Here is an 18373-nt window from a genome sequence, read left to right on the forward strand (position 1 = left end):
CAGTAGTTGTCACCATTTGAAATTACTTGTTTTTAATATTACGAAATTTCTGTAGGTTTGCGACTGACTCCAGTAGAGCCTGGTGTCGGTAAAAAATCAGAATCTTAATCTGAGGGGCCAGGGTTCAAGTTTCTGTTCGGGCGAGTGTCTTTTAAGCAATGTGTAGTTTTTGTGAAATGGAACATAGTGCAGAGAGGGAAAATCACAAACTGTTTAAGAATCTACACCTTCAACCAAGAGGCAAATTAAATGTATTTCATCAATAGACACTAAATGTCAAGCTTTTCAGATCATACTTTTAGTGATAGAGAGATTTTCCTACTTTACTAATTGCAGAGTAACTAGTAGTTGTGATCATTTGAAATGACTTGTTTTTTGTATTACAAACTTTCTGCATTTTTGCGACCAATCTAGAAGACCCTGGATAGCTCAGTCGGTAGTACATCAGACTTTTAAGCTGAGGGTCCAGGGTTCAAGTCCTTGTTTGGGTGAGTGTCTTTTAAGCAATGTGTCATTTTTGTGAAATGGAACATAGTGCAGAGTGGGAAAATCACAAACTGTTTAAGAATGTACACCTTCAACCAAGAGGCAAATTAAATGTATTTCATCAAGAGACACTAAATGTCAAGCTTTTCAATTCATACTTTTAGTGATAGAGAGATTATCCTACTTTAGTAAAATGCACAGTAACTAGTAGTTGTCACCATTTTTAATTACTTGTTTTTAGTATTACGAACTTTCTGTAGGTTTGCGAATGACTCCAGTAGAGCCTTGAGTCGGTAGAGCATCAGACTTTAAATCTGAGGGTCCAGGGTTCAAGTCCCTGTTCAGGCGAGTGCATTTTAAGCAATGTGTCGTTTTCATGAAATGGAACATAGTGCAGAGTGGGAAAATCACAAACTGTTTAAGAATCTACACCTTCAACCAAGAGGCAAATTAAATGTATTTCATCAATAGACACTAAATGTCAAGCTTTTCAGTTCATACTTTTAGTGATCGAGAGATTCTCCTACTTTAGTAAAATGCACAGTAACTAGTAGTTGTCATCATTTGAAATGACTTGTTTTTTGTATTACAAACTTTCTGCATTTTCTGCGACCAATCTAGAAGACCCTGGATAGCTTGGTAGAACATTGGTAGAACATCAGTCTTTTAAGCTGAGGGTCCAGGGTTCAAGTCCTTGTTTGGGTGAGTGTCTTTTAAGCAATGCGTCGTTTTTGTGAAATGGAACATAGTGCAGAGTGGGAAAATCACAAACTGTTTAAGAATGTACACCTTCAACCAAGAGGCAAATTAAATGTATTTCATCAAGAGACACTAAATGTCAAGCTTTTCAATTCATACTTTTAGTGATAGAGAGATTATCCTACTTTAGTAAAATGCACAGTAACTAGTAGTTGTCACCATTTGATATTACTTGTTTTTAGTATTACGAACTTTCTGTAGGTTTGCGACTGACTCCAGTAAATCCTGGAGTCGGTAAAACATCAGAATTTTAATCAGAGGGTCCAGGGTTCAAGTCCCTGTTCGGGCGAGTGTCTTTTAAGCAATGTGTCGTTTTTGTGAAATGGAACATAGTGCAGAGTGGGAAAATCACAAACTGTTTAAGAATCTACACCTTCAACCAAGAGGCAAATTAAATGTATTTCATCAAGAGACACTAAATGTCAAGCTTTTCAGTTCATACTTTTAGTGATAGAGAGATTTTCCTACTTTAGCAAAATGCACAGTAACTAGTAGTTGTCATTATTGAAATGACTTGTTTTTTGTATTACAAACTTTCTGCATTTTTGCAACCCACCACAGAAGAGCCTGGATAGCTCAGTCGGTAGAGCATCAGTCTTTTGAGCTGAGGGTCCAGAGTTCAAGTCCTTGTTTGGGTGAGTGTCTTTTAAGCAATGCGTCGTTTTTGTGAAATGGAACATAGTGCAGAGTGGGAAAATCACAAACTGTTTAAGAATGTACACCTTCAACCAAGAGGCAAATTAAATGTATTTCATCAAGAGACACTAAATGTCAAGCTTTTCAATTCATACTTTTAGTGATAGAGAGATTATCCTACTTTAGTAAAATGCACAGTAACTAGTAGTTGTCACCATTTGAAATTACTTGTTTTTAGTATTACGAACTTTCTGTAGGTTTGCGACTGACTCCTGTAAAGCCTGGAGTCGGTAAAACATCAGAATTTTAATCAGAGGGTCCAGGGTTCAAGTCCCTGTTCGGGCGAGTGTCTTTTAAGCAATGTGTCGTTTTTGTGAAATGGAACATAGTGCAGAGTGGGAAAATCACAAACTGTTTAAGAATCTACACCTTCAACCAAGAGGCAAATTAAATGTATTTCATCAAGAGACACTAAATGTTAAGCTTTTCAGATAATGCTATTAGTGATAGAGATATTTTCCTACTTTAGTAATTGCACAGTAGTTGTCACCATTTGAAATGACTTATTTTTAGTATTACGAACTTTCTGTAGGTTTGCGACTAACTCCAGTAGAGCCTGGAGTCGGTAGAGCAACAGAATTTTAATCTGAGGGTCCAGGGTTCAAGTCCCTGTTCGGGCAAATGTCTTTTAAGCATTGTGTCGTTTTTGTGAAATGGAACATAGTGCAGAGTGGGAAAATCACAAACTGTTTAAGAATCTACACCTTCAACCAAGAGGCAAATTAAATGTATTTCATCAAGAGACACTAAATGTCAAGCTTTTCAGTTCATACTTTTAGTGATCGAGAGATTTTCCTACTTTAGTAAAATGCACAGTAACTAGTAGTTGTCATCATTTGAAATGACTTGTTTTTTGTATTACCATCTTTCTGCATTTTTGCGACCATTTTTGCGACCAATCTAGAAGACCCTCGATAGCTCAGTCAGTAGAACATCAGACTTTTAAACTGAGGGTCAAGGGTTCAAGTCCTTGTTCGGCTGAGTGTCTTTTAAGCAATGCGTCATTTTTGTGAAATGGAACATAGTGCAGAGTGGGAAAATCACAAACTGTTTAAGAATGTACACCTTCAACCAAGAGGCAAATTAAATGTATTTCATCAATAGACACTAAATGTCAAGCTTTTCAGATCATACTTTTAGTGATAGAGAGATTTTCCTACTTTACTAATTGCAGAGTAACTAGTAGTTGTGATCATTTGAAATGACTTGTTTTTTGTATTACAAACCTTCTGCATTTTTCCGACCAATTCTAGAAGAGCCTGGATAGATCAGTCGGTAGCTCATAAGACTTTAAAGCTGAGGGTCCAGGGTTTAAGTCTCTGTTCGGGCGAGTGTCTTTTAAGCAATGTGTCATTTTTGTGAAATGGAACATAGTGCAGAGTGGGAAAATCACAAACTGTTTAAGAATGTACACCTTCAACCGAGAAGCAAATTAAAAGTATTTCATCAAGAGACACTAAATGTCAAGCTTTTCAGATCATACTGTTAGTGATAGAGAGATTTTCCAACTTTAGTAATTGCACAGTAACTAGTAGTTGTCATCATTTGAAATGACTTGTTTTTTGTATTATGAACTTTCTGCATTTTTGCGACCTATCACAGAAGTGACTGGATAGCTCAGTCGGTAGAGCATCAGACTTTTAATCTGAGGGTCCAGGGTTCAAGTCCCTGTTCAAGCGAGTGTCTTTTAAGCAATGTGTCATTTTTGTGAAATGGAACATAGTGCAGAGTGGGAAAATCACAAACTGTTTAAGAATGTACACCTTCAACCAAGAGGCAAATTAAATGTATTTCATCAATAGACACTAAATGTCAAGCTTTTCAGTTCATACTTTTAGTGATAGAGAGATTTTCCTACTTTAGTAATTGCACAGTAGTTGTCACCATTTGAATTTACTTGTTTTTAGTATTACGAACTTTCTAAAGGTTTGCGACAGACTCCAGAAGTGCCTGGAGTAGGTAAAACATCAGAACTTTAATCTGAGGGTCCAGGGTTCAAGTCCCTGTTCGGGCAAGTGTCTTTAAAGCAATGTGTGGTTTTTGTGAAATGGAACATAGTGCAGAGTGGGAAAATCACAAACTGTTTAAGAATGTACACCTTTAACCAAGAGGCAAATTAAATGTATTTCATCAAGAGACACTAAATGTCAAGCTTTTCAGTTCATACTTTTAGTGGTAGAGAGATTTTCCTACTTTAGTAATTGCACAGTAACTAGTAGTTGTCATCATTTGAAATGACTTGTTTTTTGTATTACGAACTTTCTGCATTTTTGCGACCTATTATAGAAGAGCCTGGATAGCTCAGTCGGTAGAGCATCAGACTTTTAATCTGATGGTCCAGGGCTCATGTCCCTGTTCAGGTGAGTGTCTTTTAAGCAATGTGTCATTTTGTGAAATGGAACATAGTGCAGAGTGGGAAAATCACAAACTGTTTAAGAATCTACACCTTCAACTAAGAGGCAAATTAAATGTATTTCATCAATAGACACTAAATGTCAAGCTATTCAGATCATACTTTTAGTGATAGAGAGATTTTCCTACTTTAGTAATTGCACAGTAGTTGTCACCTTTTGAATTTACTTGTTTTTAGTTTTACGAACTTTCTGTAGGTTTGTGACTGACTCCAGAAGAGCTTTGAGTCAGTAAAACATCAGAATTTTAATCTGAGGGTCCAGGGTTCAAGTCCCTGTTTGGGCAAGTGTCTTTTAAGCAATGTGTTGTTTTCGTGAAATGTAACATAGTAGAGAGTGGGAAAATCACAAACTGTTTAAGAATGTACACCTTCAACCAAGAGGCAAATTAAATGTATTTCATCAATAGACACTAAATGTCAAGCTATTCATATCATACTTTTAGTGATCGAGAGATTCTCCTACTTTAGTAAAATGCACAGTAACTAGTAGTTGTCATCATTTGAAATGACTTGTTTTTTGTATTACAAACTTTCTACATTTTCTGCGACCAATCTAGAAGACCCTGGATAGCTTGGTAGAACATTGGTAGAACATCAGTCTTTTAAGCTGAGGGTCCAGGGTTCAAGTCCTTGTTTGGGTGAGTGTCTTTTAAGCAATGCTTCGTTTTTGTGAAATGGAACATAGTGCAGAGTGGGAAAATCACAAACTGTTTAAGAATGTACACCTTCAACCAAGAGGCAAATTAAATATATTTCATCAAGAGACACTAAATGTCAAGCTTTTCAATTCATACTTTTAGTGATAGAGAGATTATCCTACTTTAGTAAAATGCACAGTAACTAGTAGTTGTCACCATTTGAAATTACTTGTTTTTAGTATTACGAACTTTCTGTAGGTTTGCGACTGACTCCAGTAAAGCCTGGAGTCGGTAAAACATCAGAATTTTAATCAGAGGGTCCAGGGTTCAAGTCCCTGTTCGGGCGAGTGTCTTTTAAGCAATGTGTCGTTTTTGTGAAATGGAACATAGTGCAGAGTGGGAAAATCACAAACTGTATAAGAATGTACACCTTCAACCAAGAGGCAAATTAAATGTATTTCATCAAGAGACACTAAATGTCAAGCTTTTCAGTTCATACTTTTAGTGATAGAGAGATTTTCCAACTTTAGTAATTGCACAGTAACTAGTAGTTGTCATCATTTGAAATGACTTGTTTTTTGTATTATGAACTTTCTGCATTTTTGCGACCTATCACAGCAGTGCCTGGATAGCTCAGTCGGTAGAGCATCAGACTTTTAATCTGAGGGTCCAGGGTTCAAGTCCCTGTTCAGGCGAGTGTCTTTTAAGCAATGTGTCATTTTTGTGAAATGGAACATAGTGCAGAGTGGGAAAATCACAAACTGTTTAAGAATGTACACCTTCAACCAAGAGGCAAATTAAATGTATTTCATCAATAGACACTAAATGTCAAGCTTTTCAGATCATACTTTTAGTGATAGAGAGATTTTCCTACTTTACTAATTGCAGAGTAACTAGTAGTTGTGATCATTTGAAATGACTTGTTTTTTGTATTACAAACTTTCTGCATTTTCTGCGACTAATCTAGAAGACCCAGGATAGCTCAGTCGGTATCGCATCAGACTTTTACTCTGAGGGTCCAGGGTTCAAGTCCCTGATCAGGCGAGTGTCTTTTAAGCAATGTGTCATTTTTGTGAAATGGAACATAGTGCAGAGTGGGAAAATCACAAACTGTTTAAGAATGTACACCTTCAACCAAGAGGCAAATTAAATGTATTTCATCAATAGACACTAAATGTCAAGCTTTTCAGTTCATACTTTTAGTGATAGAGAGATTTTCCTACTTTAGTAATTGCACAGTAGTTGTCACCATTTGAATTTACTTGTTTTTAGTATTACGAACTTTCTAAAGGTTTGCGACAGACTCCAGAAGTGCCTGGAGTAGGTAAAACATCAGAACTTTAATCTGAGGGTCCAGGGTTCAAGTCCCTGTTCGGGCGAGTGTCTTTTAAGCAATGTGTGGTTTTTGTGAAATGGAACATAGTGCAGAGTGGGAAAATCACAAACTGTTTAAGAATGTACACCTTCAACCAAGAGGCAAATTAAATGTATTTCATCAAGAGACACTAAATGTCAAGCTTTTCAGTTCATACTTTTAGTGGTAGAGAGATTTTCCTACTTTAGTAATTGCACAGTAACTAGTACTTGTCATCATTTGAAATGACTTGTTTTTTGTATTATGAACTTTCTGCATTTTTGCGACCTATCACAGAAGTGCCTGGATAGCTCAGTCGGTAGAGCATCAGACTTTTAATCTGAGGGTCCAGGGTTCAAGTCCCTGTTCAGGCGAGTGTCTTTTAAGCAATGTGTCATTTTTGTGAAATGGAACATAGTGTAGAGTGGGAAAATCACAAACTGTTTAAGAATGTACACCTTCAACCAAGAGGCAAATTAAATGTATTTCATCAATAGACACTAAATGTCAAGCTTTTCAGTTCATACTTTTAGTGATAGAGAGATTTTCCTACTTTAGTAATTGCACAGTAGTTGTCACCATTTGAATTTACTTGTTTTTAGTATTACGAACTTTCTAAAGGTTTGCGACAGACTCCAGAAGTGCCTGGAGTAGGTAAAACATCAGAACTTTAATCTGAGGGTCCAGGGTTCAAGTCCCTGTTCGGGCGAGTGTCTTTTAAGCAATGTGTGGTTTTTGTGAAATGGAACATAGTGCAGAGTGGGAAAATCACAAACTGTTTAAGAATGTACACCTTCAACCAAGAGGCAAATTAAATGTATTTCATCAAGAGACACTAAATGTCAAGCTTTTCAGATAATACTTTTAGTGGTAGAGAGATTTTCCTACCTTAGTAATTGCACAGTAGTTGTCACCATTTGAATTTACTTGTTTTTAGTTTTACGAACTTTCTGTAGGTTTGTGACTGACTCCAGAAGAGCCTGGAGTCAGTAAAACATCAGAATTTTAATCTGAGGGTCCAGGGTTCAAGTCCCTGTTTGGGCAAGTGTCTTTTAAGCAATGTGTTGTTTTCGTGAAATGTAACATAGTAGAGAGTGGGAAAATCACAAACTGTTTAAGAATCTACACCTTCAACCAAGAGGCAAATTAAATGTATTTCATCAAGAGACACTAAATGTCAAGCTTTTCAGTTCATACTTTTAGTGATCGAGAGATTTTCCTACTTTAGTAATTGCACAGTAGTTGTCACCATTTGAATTTACTTGTTTTTAGTATTACGAACTTTCTAAAGGTTTGCGACAGACTCCAGAAGTGCCTGGAGTAGGTAAAACATCAGAACTTTAATCTGAGGGTCCAGGGTTCAAGTCCCTGTTCGGGCAAGTGTCTTTAAAGCAATGTGTGGTTTTTGTGAAATGGAACATAGTGCAGAGTGGGAAAATCACAAACTGTTTAAGAATGTACACCTTCAACCAAGAGGCAAATTAAATGTATTTCATCAAGAGACACTAAATGTCAAGCTTTTCAGTTCATACTTTTAGTGGTAGAGAGATTTTCCTACTTTAGTAATTGCACAGTAACTAGTAGTTGTCATCATTTGAAATGACTTGTTTTTTGTATTACGAACTTTCTGCATTTTTGCGACCTATTATAGAAGAGCCTGGATAGCTCAGTCGGTAGAGCATCAGACTTTTAATCTGATGGTCCAGGGCTCATGTCCCTGTTCAGGTGAGTGTCTTTTAAGCAATGTGTCATTTTGTGAAATGGAACATAGTGCAGAGTGGGAAAATCACAAACTGTTTAAGAATCTACACCTTCAACTAAGAGGCAAATTAAATGTATTTCATCAATAGACACTAAATGTCAAGCTATTCAGATCATACTTTTAGTGATAGAGAGATTTTCCTACTTTAGTAATTGCACAGTAGTTGTCACCTTTTGAATTTACTTGTTTTTAGTTTTACGAACTTTCTGTAGGTTTGTGACTGACTCCAGAAGAGCTTTGAGTCAGTAAAACATCAGAATTTTAATCTGAGGGTCCAGGGTTCAAGTCCCTGTTTGGGCAAGTGTCTTTTAAGCAATGTGTTGTTTTCGTGAAATGTAACATAGTAGAGAGTGGGAAAATCACAAACTGTTTAAGAATGTACACCTTCAACCAAGAGGCAAATTAAATGTATTTCATCAATAGACACTAAATGTCAAGCTATTCATATCATACTTTTAGTGATCGAGAGATTCTCCTACTTTAGTAAAATGCACAGTAACTAGTAGTTGTCATCATTTGAAATGACTTGTTTTTTGTATTACAAACTTTCTGCATTTTCTGCGACCAATCTAGAAGACCCTGGATAGCTTGGTAGAACATTGGTAGAACATCAGTCTTTTAAGCTGAGGGTCCAGGGTTCAAGTCCTTGTTTGGGTGAGTGTCTTTTAAGCAATGCTTCGTTTTTGTGAAATGGAACATAGTGCAGAGTGGGAAAATCACAAACTGTTTAAGAATGTACACCTTCAACCAAGAGGCAAATTAAATATATTTCATCAAGAGACACTAAATGTCAAGCTTTTCAATTCATACTTTTAGTGATAGAGAGATTATCCTACTTTAGTAAAATGCACAGTAACTAGTAGTTGTCACCATTTGAAATTACTTGTTTTTAGTATTACGAACTTTCTGTAGGTTTGCGACTGACTCCAGTAAAGCCTGGAGTCGGTAAAACATCAGAATTTTAATCAGAGGGTCCAGGGTTCAAGTCCCTGTTCGGGCGAGTGTCTTTTAAGCAATGTGTCGTTTTTGTGAAATGGAACATAGTGCAGAGTGGGAAAATCACAAACTGTATAAGAATGTACACCTTCAACCAAGAGGCAAATTAAATGTATTTCATCAAGAGACACTAAATGTCAAGCTTTTCAGTTCATACTTTTAGTGATAGAGAGATTTTCCAACTTTAGTAATTGCACAGTAACTAGTAGTTGTCATCATTTGAAATGACTTGTTTTTTGTATTATGAACTTTCTGCATTTTTGCGACCTATCACAGCAGTGCCTGGATAGCTCAGTCGGTAGAGCATCAGACTTTTAATCTGAGGGTCCAGGGTTCAAGTCCCTGTTCAGGCGAGTGTCTTTTAAGCAATGTGTCATTTTTGTGAAATGGAACATAGTGCAGAGTGGGAAAATCACAAACTGTTTAAGAATGTACACCTTCAACCAAGAGGCAAATTAAATGTATTTCATCAATAGACACTAAATGTCAAGCTTTTCAGATCATACTTTTAGTGATAGAGAGATTTTCCTACTTTACTAATTGCAGAGTAACTAGTAGTTGTGATCATTTGAAATGACTTGTTTTTTGTATTACAAACTTTCTGCATTTTCTGCGACTAATCTAGAAGACCCAGGATAGCTCAGTCGGTATCGCATCAGACTTTTACTCTGAGGGTCCAGGGTTCAAGTCCCTGATCAGGCGAGTGTCTTTTAAGCAATGTGTCATTTTTGTGAAATGGAACATAGTGCAGAGTGGGAAAATCACAAACTGTTTAAGAATGTACACCTTCAACCAAGAGGCAAATTAAATGTATTTCATCAATAGACACTAAATGTCAAGCTTTTCAGTTCATACTTTTAGTGATAGAGAGATTTTCCTACTTTAGTAATTGCACAGTAGTTGTCACCATTTGAATTTACTTGTTTTTAGTATTACGAACTTTCTAAAGGTTTGCGACAGACTCCAGAAGTGCCTGGAGTAGGTAAAACATCAGAACTTTAATCTGAGGGTCCAGGGTTCAAGTCCCTGTTCGGGCGAGTGTCTTTTAAGCAATGTGTGGTTTTTGTGAAATGGAACATAGTGCAGAGTGGGAAAATCACAAACTGTTTAAGAATGTACACCTTCAACCAAGAGGCAAATTAAATGTATTTCATCAAGAGACACTAAATGTCAAGCTTTTCAGTTCATACTTTTAGTGGTAGAGAGATTTTCCTACTTTAGTAATTGCACAGTAACTAGTAGTTGTCATCATTTGAAATGACTTGTTTTTTGTATTATGAACTTTCTGCATTTTTGCGACCTATCACAGAAGTGCCTGGATAGCTCAGTCGGTAGAGCATCAGACTTTTAATCTGAGGGTCCAGGGTTCAAGTCCCTGTTCAGGCGAGTGTCTTTTAAGCAATGTGTCATTTTTGTGAAATGGAACATAGTGTAGAGTGGGAAAATCACAAACTGTTTAAGAATGTACACCTTCAACCAAGAGGCAAATTAAATGTATTTCATCAATAGACACTAAATGTCAAGCTTTTCAGTTCATACTTTTAGTGATAGAGAGATTTTCCTACTTTAGTAATTGCACAGTAGTTGTCACCATTTGAATTTACTTGTTTTTAGTATTACGAACTTTCTAAAGGTTTGCGACAGACTCCAGAAGTGCCTGGAGTAGGTAAAACATCAGAACTTTAATCTGAGGGTCCAGGGTTCAAGTCCCTGTTCGGGCGAGTGTCTTTTAAGCAATGTGTGGTTTTTGTGAAATGGAATATAGTGCAGAGTGGGAAAATCACAAACTGTTTAAGAATGTACACCTTCAACCAAGAGGCAAATTAAATGTATTTCATCAAGAGACACTAAATGTCAAGCTTTTCAGATAATACTTTTAGTGGTAGAGAGATTTTCCTACCTTAGTAATTGCACAGTAGTTGTCACCATTTGAATTTACTTGTTTTTAGTTTTACGAACTTTCTGTAGGTTTGTGACTGACTCCAGAAGAGCCTGGAGTCAGTAAAACATCAGAATTTTAATCTGAGGGTCCAGGGTTCAAGTCCCTGTTTGGGCAAGTGTCTTTTAAGCAATGTGTTGTTTTCGTGAAATGTAACATAGTAGAGAGTGGGAAAATCACAAACTGTTTAAGAATCTACACCTTCAACCAAGAGGCAAATTAAATGTATTTCATCAAGAGACACTAAATGTCAAGCTTTTCAGTTCATACTTTTAGTGATCGAGAGATTTTCCTACTTTAGTAATTGCACAGTAGTTGTCACCATTTGAATTTACTTGTTTTTAGTATTACGAACTTTCTAAAGGTTTGCGACAGACTCCAGAAGTGCCTGGAGTAGGTAAAACATCAGAACTTTAATCTGAGGGTCCAGGGTTCAAGTCCCTGTTCGGGCAAGTGTCTTTAAAGCAATGTGTGGTTTTTGTGAAATGGAACATAGTGCAGAGTGGGAAAATCACAAACTGTTTAAGAATGTACACCTTCAACCAAGAGGCAAATTAAATGTATTTCATCAAGAGACACTAAATGTCAAGCTTTTCAGTTCATACTTTTAGTGGTAGAGAGATTTTCCTACTTTAGTAATTGCACAGTAACTAGTAGTTGTCATCATTTGAAATGACTTGTTTTTTGTATTACGAACTTTCTGCATTTTTGCGACCTATTATAGAAGAGCCTGGATAGCTCAGTCGGTAGAGCATCAGACTTTTAATCTGATGGTCCAGGGCTCATGTCCCTGTTCAGGTGAGTGTCTTTTAAGCAATGTGTCATTTTGTGAAATGGAACATAGTGCAGAGTGGGAAAATCACAAACTGTTTAAGAATCTACACCTTCAACTAAGAGGCAAATTAAATGTATTTCATCAATAGACACTAAATGTCAAGCTATTCAGATCATACTTTTAGTGATAGAGAGATTTTCCTACTTTAGTAATTGCACAGTAGTTGTCACCTTTTGAATTTACTTGTTTTTAGTTTTACGAACTTTCTGTAGGTTTGTGACTGACTCCAGAAGAGCTTGGAGTCAGTAAAACATCAGAATTTTAATCTGAGGGTCCAGGGTTCAAGTCCCTGTTTGGGCAAGTGTCTTTTAAGCAATGTGTTGTTTTCGTGAAATGTAACATAGTAGAGAGTGGGAAAATCACAAACTGTTTAAGAATGTACACCTTCAACCAAGAGGCAAATTAAATGTATTTCATCAATAGACACTAAATGTCAAGCTATTCATATCATACTTTTAGTGATCGAGAGATTCTCCTACTTTAGTAAAATGCACAGTAACTAGTAGTTGTCATCATTTGAAATGACTTGTTTTTTGTATTACAAACTTTCTGCATTTTCTGCGACCAATCTAGAAGACCCTGGATAGCTTGGTAGAACATTGGTAGAACATCAGTCTTTTAAGCTGAGGGTCCAGGGTTCAAGTCCTTGTTTGGGTGAGTGTCTTTTAAGCAATGCTTCGTTTTTGTGAAATGGAACATAGTGCAGAGTGGGAAAATCACAAACTGTTTAAGAATGTACACCTTCAACCAAGAGGCAAATTAAATGTATTTCATCAAGAGACACTAAATGTCAAGCTTTTCAATTCATACTTTTAGTGATAGAGAGATTATCCTACTTTAGTAAAATGCACAGTAACTAGTAGTTGTCACCATTTGAAATTACTTGTTTTTAGTATTACGAACTTTCTGTAGGTTTGCGACTGACTCCAGTAAAGCCTGGAGTCGGTAAAACATCAGAATTTTAATCAGAGGGTCCAGGGTTCAAGTCCCTGTTCGGGCGAGTGTCTTTTAAGCAATGTGTCGTTTTTGTGAAATGGAACATAGTGCAGAGTGGGAAAATCACAAACTGTATAAGAATGTACACCTTCAACCAAGAGGCAAATTAAATGTATTTCATCAAGAGACACTAAATGTCAAGCTTTTCAGTTCATACTTTTAGTGATAGAGAGATTTTCCAACTTTAGTAATTGCACAGTAACTAGTAGTTGTCATCATTTGAAATGACTTGTTTTTTGTATTATGAACTTTCTGCATTTTTGCGACCTATCACAGCAGTGCCTGGATAGCTCAGTCGGTAGAGCATCAGACTTTTAATCTGAGGGTCCAGGGTTCAAGTCCCTGTTCAGGCGAGTGTCTTTTAAGCAATGTGTCATTTTTGTGAAATGGAACATAGTGCAGAGTGGGAAAATCACAAACTGTTTAAGAATGTACACCTTCAACCAAGAGGCAAATTAAATGTATTTCATCAATAGACACTAAATGTCAAGCTTTTCAGATCATACTTTTAGTGATAGAGAGATTTTCCTACTTTAGTAATTGCACAGTAACTAGTAGTTGTGATCATTTGAAATGACTTGTTTTTTGTATTACAAACTTTCTGCATTTTCTGCGACTAATCTAGAAGACCCAGGATAGCTCAGTCGGTATCGCATCAGACTTTTACTCTGAGGGTCCAGGGTTCAAGTCCCTGATCAGGCGAGTGTCTTTTAAGCAATGTGTCATTTTTGTGAAATGGAACATAGTGCAGAGTGGGAAAATCACAAACTGTTTAAGAATGTACACCTTCAACCAAGAGGCAAATTAAATGTATTTCATCAATAGACACTAAATGTCAAGCTTTTCAGTTCATACTTTTAGTGATAGAGAGATTTTCCTACTTTAGTAATTGCACAGTAGTTGTCACCATTTGAATTTACTTGTTTTTAGTATTACGAACTTTCTAAAGGTTTGCGACAGACTCCAGAAGTGCCTGGAGTAGGTAAAACATCAGAACTTTAATCTGAGGGTCCAGGGTTCAAGTCCCTGTTCGGGCGAGTGTCTTTTAAGCAATGTGTGGTTTTTGTGAAATGGAACATAGTGCAGAGTGGGAAAATCACAAACTGTTTAAGAATGTACACCTTCAACCAAGAGGCAAATTAAATGTATTTCATCAAGAGACACTAAATGTCAAGCTTTTCAGTTCATACTTTTAGTGGTAGAGAGATTTTCCTACTTTAGTAATTGCACAGTAACTAGTAGTTGTCATCATTTGAAATGACTTGTTTTTTGTATTATGAACTTTCTGCATTTTTGCGACCTATCACAGAAGTGCCTGGATAGCTCAGTCGGTAGAGCATCAGACTTTTAATCTGAGGGTCCAGGGTTCAAGTCCCTGTTCAGGCGAGTGTCTTTTAAGCAATGTGTCATTTTTGTGAAATGGAACATAGTGCAGAGTGGGAAAATCACAAACTGTTTAAGAATGTACACCTTCAACCAAGAGGCAAATTAAATGTATTTCATCAATAGACACTAAATGTCAAGCTTTTCAGTTCATACTTTTAGTGATAGAGAGATTTTCCTACTTTAGTAATTGCACAGTAGTTGTCACCATTTGAATTTACTTGTTTTTAGTATTACGAACTTTCTAAAGGTTTGCGACAGACTCCAGAAGTGCCTGGAGTAGGTAAAACATCAGAACTTTAATCTGAGGGTCCAGGGTTCAAGTCCCTGTTCGGGCGAGTGTCTTTTAAGCAATGTGTGGTTTTTGTGAAATGGAACATAGTGCAGAGTGGGAAAATCACAAACTGTTTAAGAATGTACACCTTCAACCAAGAGGCAAATTAAATGTATTTCATCAAGAGACACTAAATGTCCAGCTTTTCAGATAATACTTTTAGTGGTAGAGAGATTTTCCTACCTTAGTAATTGCACAGTAGTTGTCACCATTTGAATTTACTTGTTTTTAGTTTTACGAACTTTCTGTAGGTTTGTGACTGACTCCAGAAGAGCCTGGAGTCAGTAAAACATCAGAATTTTAATCTGAGGGTCCAGGGTTCAAGTCCCTGTTTGGGCAAGTGTCTTTTAAGCAATGTGTTGTTTTCGTGAAATGTAACATAGTAGAGAGTGGGAAAATCACAAACTGTTTAAGAATCTACACCTTCAACCAAGAGGCAAATTAAATGTATTTCATCAAGAGACACTAAATGTCAAGCTTTTCAGTTCATACTTTTAGTGATCGAGAGATTTTCCTACTTTAGTAAAATGCACAGTAACTAGTAGTTGTCATCATTTGAAATTACTTGTTTTTTGTATTACAAACTTTCTGCATTTTTGCGACCATTTTTGCGACCAATCTAGAAGGCCCTCGATAGCTCAGTCAGTAGAACATCAGACTTTTAAACTGAGGGTCAAGGGTTCAAGTCCTTGTTCGGATGAGTGTCTTTTAAGCAATGCGTCATTTTTGTGAAATGGAACATAGTGCAGAGTGGGAAAATCACAAACTGTTTAAGAATGTACACCTTCAACCAAGAGGCAAATTAAATGTATTTCATCAATAGACACTAAATGTCAAGCTTTTCAGATCATACTTTTAGTGATAGAGAGATTTTCCTACTTTACTAATTGCAGAGTAACTAGTAGTTGTGATCATTTGAAATGACTTGTTTTTTGTATTACAAACCTTCTGCATTTTTCCGACCAATTCTAGAAGAGCCTGGATAGATCAGTCGGTAGCTCATCAGACTTTAAAGCTGTGGGTCCAGGTTTTAAGTCTCTGTTCGGGCGAGTGTCTTTTAAGCAATGTGTCATTTTTGTGAAATGGAACATAGTGCAGAGTGGGAAAATCACAAACTGTTTAAGAATGTACACCTTCAACCAAGAGGCAAATTAAAAGTATTTCATCAAGAGACACTAAATGTCAAGCTTTTCAGATCATACTGTTAGTGATAGAGAGATTTTCCTACTTTAGTAATTGCACAGTAACTAGTAGTTGTCATCATTTGAAATGACTTGTTTTTTGTATTACAAACTTTCTGCATTTTCTGCAACTAATCTAGAAGACCCAGGATAGCTCAGTCGGTAGCACATCAGACTTTTAATCTGAGGGTCCAGGGTTCAAGTATCTGTTCAGGCGAGTGTCTTTTAAGCAATGTGTCATTTTTGTGAAATGGAACATAGTGCAGAGTGGGAAAATCACAAACTGTTTAAGAATGTACACCTTCAACCAAGAGGCAAATTAAATGTATTTCATCAATAGACGCTAAATGTCAAGCTTTTCAGATCATACTTTTAGTGATAGAGAGATTTTCCTACTTTAGTAATTGCACAGTAGTTGTCACCATTTGAATTTACTTGTTTTTAGTATTACGAACTTTCTAAAGGTTTGCGACAAACTCCAGAAGTGCCTGGAGTCGGTAAAACATCAGAACTTTAATCTGAGGGTCCAGGGTTCAAGTCTCTGTTCGGGCGAGTGTCTTTTAAGCAATGTGTCGTTTTTGTGAAATGGAACATAGTGCAGAGTGGGAAAATCACAAACTGTTTAAGAATGTACACCTTCAACCAAGAGGCAAATTAAATGTATTTCATCAAGAGACACTAAATGTCAAGCTTTTCAGTTCATACTTTTAGTGATAGAGAGATTTTCCAACTTTAGTAATTGCACAGTAACTAGTAGTTGTCATCATTTGAAATGACTTGTTTTTTGTATTATGAACTTTCTGCATTTTTGCGACCTATCACAGAAGTACCTGGATAGCTCAGTCGGTAGAGCATCAGACTTTTAATCTGAGGGTCCAGGGTTCAAGTCCCTGTTCAGGCGAGTGTCTTTTAAGCAATGTGTCATTTTTGTGAAATGGAACATAGTGCAGAGTGGGAAAATCACAAACTGTTTAAGAATGTACACCTTCAACCAAGAGGCAAATTAAATGTATTTCATCAATAGACACTAAATGTCAAGCTATTCAGATCATACTTTTAGTGATAGAGAGATTTTCCTACTTTAGTAATTGCACAGTAGTTGTCACCATTTGAATTTACTTGTTTTTAGTATTACGAACTTTCTAAAGGTTTGCGACAGACTCCAGAAGTGCCTGGAGTAGGTAAAACATCAGAACTGTAATCTGAGGGTCCAGGGTTCAAGTCCCTGTTCGGGCGAGTGTCTTTTAAGCAATGTGTCATTTTTGTGAAATGGAACATAGTGCAGAGTGGGAAAATCACAAACTGTTTAAGAATGTACACCTTCAACCAAGAGGCAAATTAAATGTATTTCATCAAGAGACACTAAATGTCAAGCTTTTCAGTTCATACTTTTAGTGGTAGAGAGATTTTCCTACTTTAGTAATTGCACAGTAACTAGTAGTTGTCATCATTTGAAATGACTTGTTTTTTGTATTACGAACTTTCTGCATTTTTGCGACCTATTATAGAAGAGCCTGGATAGCTCAGTCGGTAGAGCATCAGACTTTTAATCTGATGGTCCAGGGCTCATGTCCCTGTTCAGGCGAGTGTCTTTTAAGCAATGTGTCATTTTGTGAAATGGAACATAGTGCAGAGTGGGAAAATCACAAACTGTTTAAGAATCTACACCTTCAACCAAGAGGCAAATTAAATGTATTTCATCAATAGACACTAAATGTCAAGCTATTCAGATCATACTTTTAGTGATAGAGAGATTTTCCTACTTTAGTAATTGCACAGTAGTTGTTACCATTTGAATTTACTTGTTTTTAGTATTACAAAGTTTCTGTAGGTTTGCGACAGACTCCAGAATAGCCTGGAGTCGGTAAAACATCAGAACTTCAATCTGAGGGTCCAGGGTCCAAGTCCCTGTTCGGGTGAGTGTCTTTTAAGCAATGTGTAGTTTTTGTGAAATGGAACATAGTGCAGAGAGGGAAAATCACAAACTGTTTAAGAATCTACACCTTCAACCAAGAGGCAAATTAAATGTATTTCATCAAAGACACTAAATGTCAAGCTATTCAGATAATACTTTTAGTGATAGAGAGATTTTCCTACCTTAGTAATTGCACAGTAGTTGTCACCATTTGAATTTACTTGTTTTTAGTTTTACGAACTTTCTGTAGGTTTGTGACTGACTCCAGAAGAGCCTGGAGTCAGTAAAACATCAGAATTTTAATCTGAGGGTCCAGGGTTCAAGTCCCTATTTGGGCAAGTGTCTTTTAAGCAATGTGTTGTTTTCGTGAAATGGAACATAGTAGAGAGTGGGAAAATCACAAACTGTTTAAGAATGTACACCTTCAACCAAGAGGCAAATTAAATGTATTTCATCAATAGACACTAAATGTCAAGCTATTCATATCATACTTTTAGTGATAGAGAGATTTTCCTACTTTAGTAAATGCACAGTAGTTGTCACCATTTGAATTTACTTGTTTTTAGTATTACGAACTTTCTGTAGGTTTGCGACAGACTCCAGAAGAGCCTGGAGTCGGTAAAACATCAGAACTTTAATCTGAGGGTCCAGGGTTCAAGTCCCTGTTTAGGCGAGTGTCATTTAAG

The 18373-nt window shown here is 36.6% G+C and overlaps 7 non-coding genes across 7 annotated transcripts; all 7 read left to right on the top strand.

Annotated features, from left to right (window-relative positions):
• Nucleotides 1-5614: 5614 nt before the first annotated feature.
• On the top strand, nt 5615-5687 carry TRNAK-UUU (transfer RNA lysine (anticodon UUU)). Its single transcript has one exon. It is a non-coding gene; the product is annotated as a tRNA-Lys (tRNA).
• Nucleotides 5688-6647: 960 nt separating this feature from the next.
• Nucleotides 6648-6720, top strand: TRNAK-UUU (transfer RNA lysine (anticodon UUU)). Its single transcript has one exon. It is a non-coding gene; the product is annotated as a tRNA-Lys (tRNA).
• Nucleotides 6721-9384: 2664 nt separating this feature from the next.
• On the top strand, nt 9385-9457 carry TRNAK-UUU (transfer RNA lysine (anticodon UUU)). The gene has a single exon. It is a non-coding gene; the product is annotated as a tRNA-Lys (tRNA).
• Nucleotides 9458-10417: 960 nt separating this feature from the next.
• Nucleotides 10418-10490, top strand: TRNAK-UUU (transfer RNA lysine (anticodon UUU)). The gene has a single exon. It is a non-coding gene; the product is annotated as a tRNA-Lys (tRNA).
• Nucleotides 10491-13154: 2664 nt separating this feature from the next.
• On the top strand, nt 13155-13227 carry TRNAK-UUU (transfer RNA lysine (anticodon UUU)). The gene has a single exon. It is a non-coding gene; the product is annotated as a tRNA-Lys (tRNA).
• Nucleotides 13228-14187: 960 nt separating this feature from the next.
• On the top strand, nt 14188-14260 carry TRNAK-UUU (transfer RNA lysine (anticodon UUU)). Its single transcript has one exon. It is a non-coding gene; the product is annotated as a tRNA-Lys (tRNA).
• Nucleotides 14261-16600: 2340 nt separating this feature from the next.
• TRNAK-UUU (transfer RNA lysine (anticodon UUU)) lies at nt 16601-16673 on the top strand. The gene has a single exon. It is a non-coding gene; the product is annotated as a tRNA-Lys (tRNA).
• Nucleotides 16674-18373: the final 1700 nt, after the last annotated feature.

Source organism: Taudactylus pleione, unplaced genomic scaffold (genome assembly GCF_031769625.1).
Source record: "Taudactylus pleione unplaced genomic scaffold, aTauple2 ptg000454l, whole genome shotgun sequence".
Taxonomy (NCBI): domain Eukaryota; kingdom Metazoa; phylum Chordata; class Amphibia; order Anura; family Myobatrachidae; genus Taudactylus; species Taudactylus pleione.